Source organism: Phyllobates terribilis, unplaced genomic scaffold, assembly GCF_046119375.1.
Source record: "Phyllobates terribilis strain yellow unplaced genomic scaffold, ASM4611937v1 Scaffold_3__8_contigs__length_932513732, whole genome shotgun sequence".
NCBI lineage: Eukaryota > Metazoa > Chordata > Amphibia > Anura > Dendrobatidae > Phyllobates > Phyllobates terribilis.
This window is the reverse complement of record NW_027362763.1, coordinates 711800486-711810386: the sequence shown is the minus strand read 5'-3', so window position 1 is coordinate 711810386 and position 9901 is coordinate 711800486.

Sequence of the window (9901 nt, the reverse complement as noted above, 5' to 3'; positions counted from 1 at the left end):
CTGCCCCCTAGCGGCTGGGGACTGAGTGTGGATACCCAGCCGCGGGGCGGCTGGGGACCGAGTATGGACACCCGGCCGCCCCCTGGCGGCTGGGGACCGATTGTGGACACCCGGCCGCGGGGCGGCTGGGGACCGAGCATGGACACCTGGCCGCCCCCTGGCGGCTGGGGACCAAGCGTGGACACCCGGCCGCCGGGCGGCTGGGGACTGAGTATGGATACCAGGCCGCCGATGCAGCCATGACGTGGTGGCCAGATTCCACCTCCGCATGCCTAAAATGCCCAATTTCAAGTGCAAGCAAGCTATCAGTATGGTATTGCAGCCTGAGGGTGGGTGGGTGGCAGGCTGCACACTTACGCTTGCATTCCAAGAAAACAAAGCAGATGCTAACTTCTATCATCATCTTCATGCTCATCACCTTGGCACTCTCAACTCCCCTGATGGAGAAGCCAGGGCCCACCAGAGGAGTCTGGTTGTCTGGTGGGCTCGGCCAATGCTGCCCTAAAGCAGGCCAGGCTAAGAAAAGTGTGGGCAAGGTTTCCGGGACAAATAGGGGCGGCTGGGGATCGAGAATGGACACCCATACTCGGTGAGGTGCAATTGAACACTGCCCTGGGACAAGGACTTGCACGAGGATAGTTGCAAGTCTGCATCTTCTGATGCGGCAAGGATCACTTCTGATGGGCACACCTTTAAGCAGTTACCTGGGTGTCAGAGATACTTCCCGGGGTCTTCCCCATGCTGTTCCCATGTCTTTTCAGCACTGTATGCATGTGTCACACAGCACATGGCCAGATAAGGTTGTAAAATGTTAAAATGACATTTTCCGGTGAATGCATTTGTCAAGGTTGAAAGCAATACAAAAGTGCAAGAACGCATAAAAAATGCTACTTGTGAACATAGCTCAAGGTGTGGAAGAGTATTTTTGTTTTTGGTTATTTTTTTTACCTTATACACAAGTCTTTACCCTGGAAAGGATGTTCCTTAACATATTTCACAGGAAAGCACTTTCAGTTTCGTTTTTGAACGTTTTATTGTGAGCCCGTAAAAGTGGCTTAATTTAAAATGATTGGTGCCCTTTTCCATACCATTTTTCTTGCTCCTCTGTATACAACCCTAACCCTAGCATAACCCTAACCCTAGCACAACCCTAACCCTAGCACAACCCTAGCACTACCCTAACCCTAGCACAACCCTAACCCTAGCACAACCCTAACCCTAGCACAGCCCTAACTCTAATACAACCCTAACACAACCGTAACCCTAGAGTTTATTTTTTACTCCATTCCTTGTGCGGTATAAGTGATTAGTCAACTTTATTCTTTGGGTCTGTGCGATTAAAGCGATACCAGATTCATAACAGGTTTTTATGTTTGGCAGCTGTCACACACTAAAAGACGCTTTATTTTGCAAAGGTTAGTTTTTGCAATCATTTTTACATATTTCGGCCGACAGAGTCATGTAAGGGCTTCGTTTTTGCGGGACAAGTTGATGTTTTTATTGGTACCATTTTCAGGCACAAGACATTTCTTGATCCCTTTCTATTACGACTTTTTTATTTTTCAGCTGATGGAGCTGTATGGCAGCTTGTTTTTTGCGGGACAAGATGACGTTTTCAGTGTTACCATTTTTATTTACATTCGTCTTTTTGATCGCATTTTATTCCATTTTTTGTTTGACAGTAGAATTATAAAGCATCATTTTTTTAAAAAAATTTATTTTTACTGTGTTCACTAAAGAGGTTAACTAGTGGGACAGTTTTATAGGTCTGGTCATTCTGGACACGGTGATACCAAATATGTGCACTTTTATTGTTTTTTGGGCTTTTTTTCATAATATTTATTTATGGGTACGGTATATTTTTATTTTTTGGGGATTATTTTTCATTTTTTAAAAAATATTTTTACAATTTTTTATTTTCTCTTTCTGACTCTTTTTTGCACTTTTATACTTTGTCCCACTATGGGACTTTCATTTCTTGCAATCTGATCGCTTGCACAGCATAGAGATGCAGCAGCATCTCTGTGCTAGGCAGGCTGTCAGCCCTGCACAGCACAAGTGAATTTGATCGTGCACTGCGCATGGTCAAAGTAACTTCCTGAGGCCTGGTGACCCGGATGTCGTCATGATGGCATTGGGTCACCATGGCAAAGACCGGGACCCAGCAGACACAGGGCAGGACCCCGAAAACATGGTGAGAGGGACGCGCTTACCTCCCTTTGCTCCCAGAATGCTGCAATCGACTTTGATCACAGCATTTCGGGGGTTAATGTGCCAGGAGTGGTGCACATACAGTTGTCCTCAAAAGTTTACATACCACGCCAGAATTTTTCCTTTCTTGGCCTTGTTTCTGAGAATATGAATGATAACAACAAAACGTTTTCTCCACTCATGGTTACTGGTTGGGTGAAGCCATTTATTGTCAAACTATTGTTTTTTCTCTTTTTAAATCTTAATGACAACCAAAAACATCCAAATTACCCTGATCAAAAGTCCACATACCCTGTTGATTTTGGCCTTATAAAATGCTCAGAATTTGACACAAATGGGTTGCTTGTAATCAGTGTGTGTGCATAAAAGCTGAGTGAGTTTCTGGGATCCAGACAGACTCTGGCATCTTTCATCTAGCTACTGACGTTTCTGGATTGTGAGTAGTGTTGAGCCACCCCCGTAGTGTTCGAGTTTGGTTCGTCGAACACCCGTATGTTCGCCGAACTGTTCGTCGAACTGTTCGTCGAACACCTTCGAACACCGTTAAAACCAATGGCAGGCAAACAAAATCAAATAGAAACACATAGAAAACACATAGAAAACAATTCAAAGGTGTCCAAAAGCTGACAAACTGCTCAGAAGACACAACTAACACATGGAAAAGTGACAAGTACATATAGTCATGTGAAAAGAAAAGAGGTGGAGGAGAAAAAAGAGGGGGAGACACAGATATAGGCATGTCATGCCCTTCTAAAACCAAAAAAGTGCGAAGCCGACACGGCCAGTCCATTCCTGCCTGTGTGACCTCCGTGTCGCCGGGTTTGTGCCAGAGCTGCGGTGGACCCTGACGGCCAGCCCCCCTCTCTCAATACTGGTGCCTGTCCGCTGGTGGGTCGAGCGAGCCCCCCTGCGGTGGAGGCAGGTCTAATCTTTTTAATTTAAATTGTCTCTCTAATTTGAATGAGTACACTTTAAATCCTTTTACAAGGATCTATTGGAGGGCAAGTCTCATGCCAGCAGCTGCGGTAGCAGGAAGTGGAGGAGGTGTGGCCTGTGTTCCTAGCTTTGTGAGAGCTGTGTGGAGGAGCTCCTGGGAAGCTCCAACTAGGACTTTTTTCTAAGCCCGACCCTTGCCTCTTCGTTTTCCCAGGACCGAGGCAGGGGTGCCGCGCTCCGGCCCTCCCGGTCTGGGCCGGGTGGGGTCGTAGGACTGAATATGGATCCATCGGAGGACTCTGTGAGGAGGTCTGGGAGGCTGTCCCAGCGTAAAGCGGCTACGGTGAGCATGCCGGCATCGGCTAACAAGGTGACTGGCAAGCCCAAGGGAAGCAAGGGGAGTGCCCCATGGGCCGAGAGGGGCCCGGGCGAGTCAGCGGAGGCTTTCTCCCAGCGGGTGGTGGAGATGTTGAGGTGCCACGAAAAGGGGAAGGTGGCACTGGCGAAACTCCTGCTGGACTTGCGGCAGGCCAAGGCGCTATATAATGCAGCAGCCCAGAGGAAGCGCCCGGCGATCGCCACGCAAATCCAGAGGGTCAAGGATAGGATTGCTGAGGTGAAGCAGAGGCAGGCGGAAATAGAGAGGGCTGCGGGTCCCTTTCTGGAGAAATTCTCTAATGATCGGCGGTTCTCGGGCCAGGAGGGGTTAACCACGCAGCAAGGAAGGGGGGCGTATGAAGGGGGTCTGCCGGCCAGTGAAGGCACTCCCAGGACTATGCATGGCAGCCAGGAGCCTGGAAAGGAACGTTTGTCTGGAGCCCCGCCCCCTGTCCCACCCACCACAGCGCTGGGTGCTGCCCCAGGGGTTACTCCAGCCATGGAGGAGGAGAAGGTGGGGGGTGGAGGAAGTGGCGCGCTGTTAGTGAGAGCAGAGGATAGTGTGGGTGCGGGCACAAAGGCCGGGGGATCGCGGTCCGGGGCTCCGCCTCTTGCCCCGCCCACCTCAGCGCTCTGCGTGGCCACCATGAGAGACACACGTGGAACTGCAGAGCCCAGCGGCACCCGGTCTGCCGGCCCACCCCTAGCCCCGCCCACCTCAGCACTCGGCGTGGCCACCATGAGAGACACACGTGGAACTGCAGAGCCCAGCGGCACCCGGTCTGCCGGCCCGCCCCTAGCCCCGCCCACCTCGGCGCTCAGCACGGCCACCATGAGAGGCACACGTGGAACTACCGAGCCCAGCGGCCCCCAGTCTGCCAACCCGCCCCAAGCCCCGCCCACCTCGGCACTCGGCGTGGCCACCATGAGAGACACACGTGGAACTGCAGAGCCCAGCGGCACCCGGTCTGCCGGTCCGCCCCTAGCCCCGCCCACCTCGGCGCTCAGCGCGGCCACCATGAGAGGCACACGTGGAACTACTGAGCCCATCGGCCCCCAGTCTGCCAACCCGCCCCAAGCCCCGCCCACCTCGGCGCTCGACGCGGCCACCATGAGAGCCGCGAGTGGAACTGCAGAGCCCAGCAGTTCCCGGTCTGCTGGTCCGCCTCTAGTCCCGCCCACTGCAGCTCTCTGCACTGCCTCTGTACAGTCTGTGGGCGGAGGGAAGGAGGGAGGCAGGAGGGACATGAAAGAAAAAGCAGCAAGCAATGCTTATAGTACCACAAGGCTCAGCAAGCCTTGCGCCGGTGCCCCGCCCCTCGTCCTGCCCACCACAGCACCTGGAGTTGCCCAGAAGAAACCTGCGGCTGGGAGGGAGGCAGCAGGAAAAACAGCAGGGATCACTTCAGCGCGGGGTGCAAGGTGGAGAAGTGCGCAATGTGTGGAGGGGTGGGTCATCTGGCCGCAACCTGTAGGGACATTCGGTGTAACCTGTGTGGTGTCTTGGGACACCCGTTTAGTTGCTGTCCACGCTCCTATGCCAATGTTGGCCTGAATCCGGGAGGTGCTGGTAGGGAGGAGGCGAGGACCAGACCAGCCGGTGAAGGGACTAGCGGTGGCGTAGGAAGTAAGGGACCGGTGAGGAGCAGAACTCCCCCTGAGGCAGGAGGGAAAGAACAGCGTCCGAGGAGAGTGGTGGAGAGGGACCAGGGGATTATGTCAATGCCTCTGGTCCCTAGTTCGGGGGAGCTTGCAGCTGAGGTCCCGGACAGTGAGATAGACGAAGAGGTCAGGAGGATGGTCAGGGAGGATGGGGTCACCTCTCCCTTATCCTCATCCAGCGAAGGTGTGGATGAGGGGGGGAATGAAGAGTGGCAACAGCAAAAGAAGAGGGAGAAGAAAAGGGTGAGGAAGAAGGGTAACTCGAAGGAGAAGGCCACCCGGGGCCAGGTGCCAAAGGAAGGCTCTTCCTCCCTTCCTCCGGTGGAGCTCTCCAACCAGTTCCAGGCCCTAAGCGAGTCTCCCTTGTCTTCAGATGGGGGGGAGGAGGGGGGTCTGGTGCTGGGGGTTGCGGACAAGGATGTAGGGGCTAAAGGGGGCGCCAGGCCCTCAACATCGGGGTCGGGGAAACCGGGCCTCTGGTGGGGGGGGTCGACCCAGGGCCTCCTGACAAGGGCAAGGGTGCGCCTGAAACAGTTGTGCCCGTTAAAGTTGTGTCTGGAACAGCAGGTATGGATGTGTCGGTGTGCCTGAAACGTGCTATATCGTCCTCTGAGGGGGAAAATGGAGCACATGTAAAGGGTAAGGTGGGTGGGAAGAAGGTCGCTGTCCAACCTGATCACTCATGATGGAGGCACTTACCCCGTTGACGCTGGCGACCATTAATGTTGCCAGCATAAAGTCTGATGCGGCTAGGTTCACGGCCTTTCATTTTCTCGGCCAGCTTGATGCCGACATTTTGTTTTTGCAGGAGACCAGGTTGGTCGATCTCACGTCCCTTAAAAAAGCTAAGAGGGAGTGGGTACACGGGCCTTCCTATTGGTCTCTTGCGGCTGAGCCGTATAGCGGTGTGGCGGTCCTTTTCAAGACCGCAGATGTAGTATGCCGACGGGTTATTGAGTTGGAAATGGGGAGGTGCTTGATCTTGGATGTGTTCATAAGGGGACAAGAGCTTCGGCTCATAATCATCTATGGTCCCCAGACTAAGTGGGACCGCAAGTGTCTCTTTATGAGTATTAAACCCTTTTTGTTTTGTAGCCGACAGGTGGTCTTTGGAGGGGACTTCAACAATGTCTCGAGGCCACAAGACAGAGGAGGTTCCAGAGACCGGTTGGCCTACGACAGCGTCGCCTTGAATAGCATAGTTAGTGAGGCTCGCCTAGTGGATGTCCACATCCGGAACACCACGGGCCACGCAGGTTACACTTATTTCAGAGGTAGTCAGACTAGGTCTAGAATAGACAGGTTTTATTTGAAGGAGGAGGTAGAGGTTGAATTCTCCGACCACTGCCTGATTATGTTTTCTCTGAATGTTACAGAGACTCCTCGGATGGGAAGAGGTTTTTGGAACTGAATTCGTCACTCCTGAAGGAAGCAGCTGTAAGACAGTCCTTTGAGGATTTCTTTCAAAGTCAGGTACCGCTACTGGGCCTTCGTAACACTAAGTCAGAGTGGTGGGAGATCTTCTAACCTCAGAAGCCTGAACAGGGATCTCCTGTATCGGGGCCTGAGGAGAAAACTCGAGGAACTTGTCTCGACTGGGGGTGGCCGTGAGGACATCACCAGGGTGAAAGCCTTACTCAAGAGATGTCAGTATGATAGGCACACATCTTTGGTTTTTGAGAGGGACTTTGGGAAGTATCGCTCACCCGACCCCTACAGAAACTGCAAGATGTCAGTGAGTAGTAAGATAGTGGCGGGTCTGAGGGACAGTACAGGATCCCTGACCAGGTCCAGGTCAGGGATCTTGGAGGTCGTCAGATCCTTTTACTCACATTTCTTGGGGAGGAAGGAGCTGGATCGAGATGAGACGTCGGCATTCCTGGCTGAGGCCATTCCTGAATCAGGGGTAGACCCCTCGCTCGATGTCTTGGTGGATGAGATCAAAGAAGAGGAAGTTAGACTGGCGATTGACGGGCTCCAGCTCAAAAAATCACCAGGTCCGGACGGCTTAACGTCGGAGTTCTACAAGACCTTTAAGGACCTTTTGGTCCCCTTATTGACTCAGGTTTTTAATGAGTGTCTCTCCTCGGGCACTCTTCCGAGATCAATGAGGAGGTCAGCTTTGATCCTTCTTTCTAAGGGAAAGGATCCGTCGCACATTGAGAACTGGAGGCCCATAGCGCTTCTCAATGTGGACAGGAAGGTTTTGGCTAAAGTACTCTTTAACAGGTTGGTGAAGTTTGCGCCACGGCTCCTTTCGGAGTCCCAGCACTGCTGTGCTCCTGGCCGTAGCACTTTTAGTGCTGTTCTCGGTGTCCGGGAGGCTGTGGAACAGGGTAGGGCTGGCCTCTGAAAGGGGTATCTGCTGTCCTTGGATCAGGCCAAAGCCTTTGACGTCCTACCTAAACTCTTATACCTCTTCCAAGCCATTCCCGTGGTAATTCCCTCAAATTTTTGGAAAAGACTATGCAGTAGCTTTTGCCGATTTATCTGGGCAAGTGGGCATCCACGCATTCGGGGGGACGTTCTGATCAGACACAAACAAAAGGGGGGCCTTAGCCTTCCGGATTGTAGAAGGTATTTCATGGCAGCAGTACACGCTAGAATCCTGGACTTCTTCCATCATTCAGAGGGGAAATTGTGGGTCAAAATAGCTCAATCCATTTGTCCAAGCTCTTACCACTCTCCCATAGTGCGCCCATTTAATTGTCCCCTCTCTTGGCCTCATGTCATATAGTACTTATGCCACTGCTTTGACTTTGAGATCCCAAAAAAAAGCTTATCCTCAATCGACCCCCAGGGCCCCTTGCTCCCGATTTCAGATAATCCAGATTTCCCACCAGGACTATCTGCAAATAGATTTCTCAGATCAAATAAATCCCATCCGATATTATTTTCTCATGTGATCTCCAATACTTCGCTGCTCCCCCTCAATGACTTGTTACAGGGAAGAGCCTCTTCCCCGAAGGCTAATTTTGAAATATAGTCAGTTACAACACTTCTATTCAACTGTGAAGAAGTGCACACATCTTCATAGAGATCTCACAAACTTTGAAAAATTGAGCCTATCATTGTCACCCCCTACACACTCCATCTCCTTACTGTATAATCTCCTCATTGCCCAGGTAACTGACAATAGGCCAGGATTCTGCGGTGCATGGGAAAGGGAACTGGGGAAGTCCTTCTCTGACTCACAATGGGATAAATGTTTCTTCCAAACACATAAAACCTCAATAGGGTCCAAAGCTCAGGAAACCTCCTTCAAAATTATCTCTAGATGGTACCGGGTACCAGCAGTCCTTCATAGATGGTATCCAGTGGTCTCAGATAGATGTTGGAGATGTGGGGAGGGGGAGGGGACAATGTCACACATATGGTGGGCATGCCCTATAATAAATGCATTTTGGGCAAAGGTGGTTCCCATGATTGAAATAACTGGTTTGACTATCCCTAATACGCCAGAAGCCCTCCTTTTATCAATGTTACCAATAAGTAAACGTAGTTATAAAAGGTCATCAATAGGCTACCTAATACAGGCGGCTAAGAATGTCATTCCACGACACTGGAAAAGCAGAGACCCACCCACTGTGGAGGAATGGTTTGCGGAGATCTCCCTCCTTAATAGGATGGAGCATCTGATTGCCATCGCACAGGCTGATGTTGATAGATACTGTGTGATTTGGAGGAATTGGATTGATTTGCAAAACTCTGACGCCTACCATCTAGCCCCCAACTAAAGTTATCCGTGATGTCGGCACAACAATGATCATAATCGCACTCTATTGATTGGTGGTCTGCCATGGTCCGCTCCCTCTCTCTCTATCTTTCATATGGAAAAATACATGCTTGATCTGGATATTGATGGAAAACCCTCCCTGTACCCCCCAATGTACTGTCGTTATGCATAGATTTATAGTTATACTACCCCTTTTACTATGTATATTGTATTTTCTTTTTCAACACAAAAATAAAAAAAAACTTGAATTTGAAAAAAAAAATTGTAATTAGATCTACAGGCGGTGGCTACTCCGCTGACTAGCAGACACTGAAGCTTTGGAGCAGACCTCTGATTCCCAGGCTATAGTATGTGTAAATAGCTCTTCAGACTCAACCATCTGTGTTACCCCAAGCCATAGTGTATGTAGTTTCTTACGGTTAAAATGGGGGGGGAGACCCGACCCACCAGGAATTGACGATGGCAACGTCATGTAAAACACAGCAAGGGGACTCCAAAAAGAGTCTCCATTTTTTCCCAAAATTGTGGCACAGACACCACTTAAGTGGCATCAATTGTCCCAGAGTTGCTTAAAATGGTTGGTGAGGTGATTTTCCAAAATCCTCAAGCTTTTAGTCTCCCCAGAATGACACAGGTGGGGCAGATGGTGGTTGTCCCGGCCCGCTAGGTCGCATTGTAGCACAGTGAGCTTCGCACTGCAACTTATGCTTCATATCCGTGTGACGGTTCATGCATGAAGTACTATGGTTTTTTTGGCCTCTACTTAGCTTTTGGTGACAAATGTTACAGATAACACGAGTTGGGTCATCCTTATCGATCTGAAAAAATGCACAGGCTATGCAAGGTTTAGAGCCCATGCGACTCTGCTGCTAGCAATACTATCAAATGATTGGCTGGGTTAGATGCAGAGCGTCTGGGTTTGGTTGGGGGTCCCCACAGTCTGCCTAGGCTAGATGGAGTTAAAAATTATTATTAGAT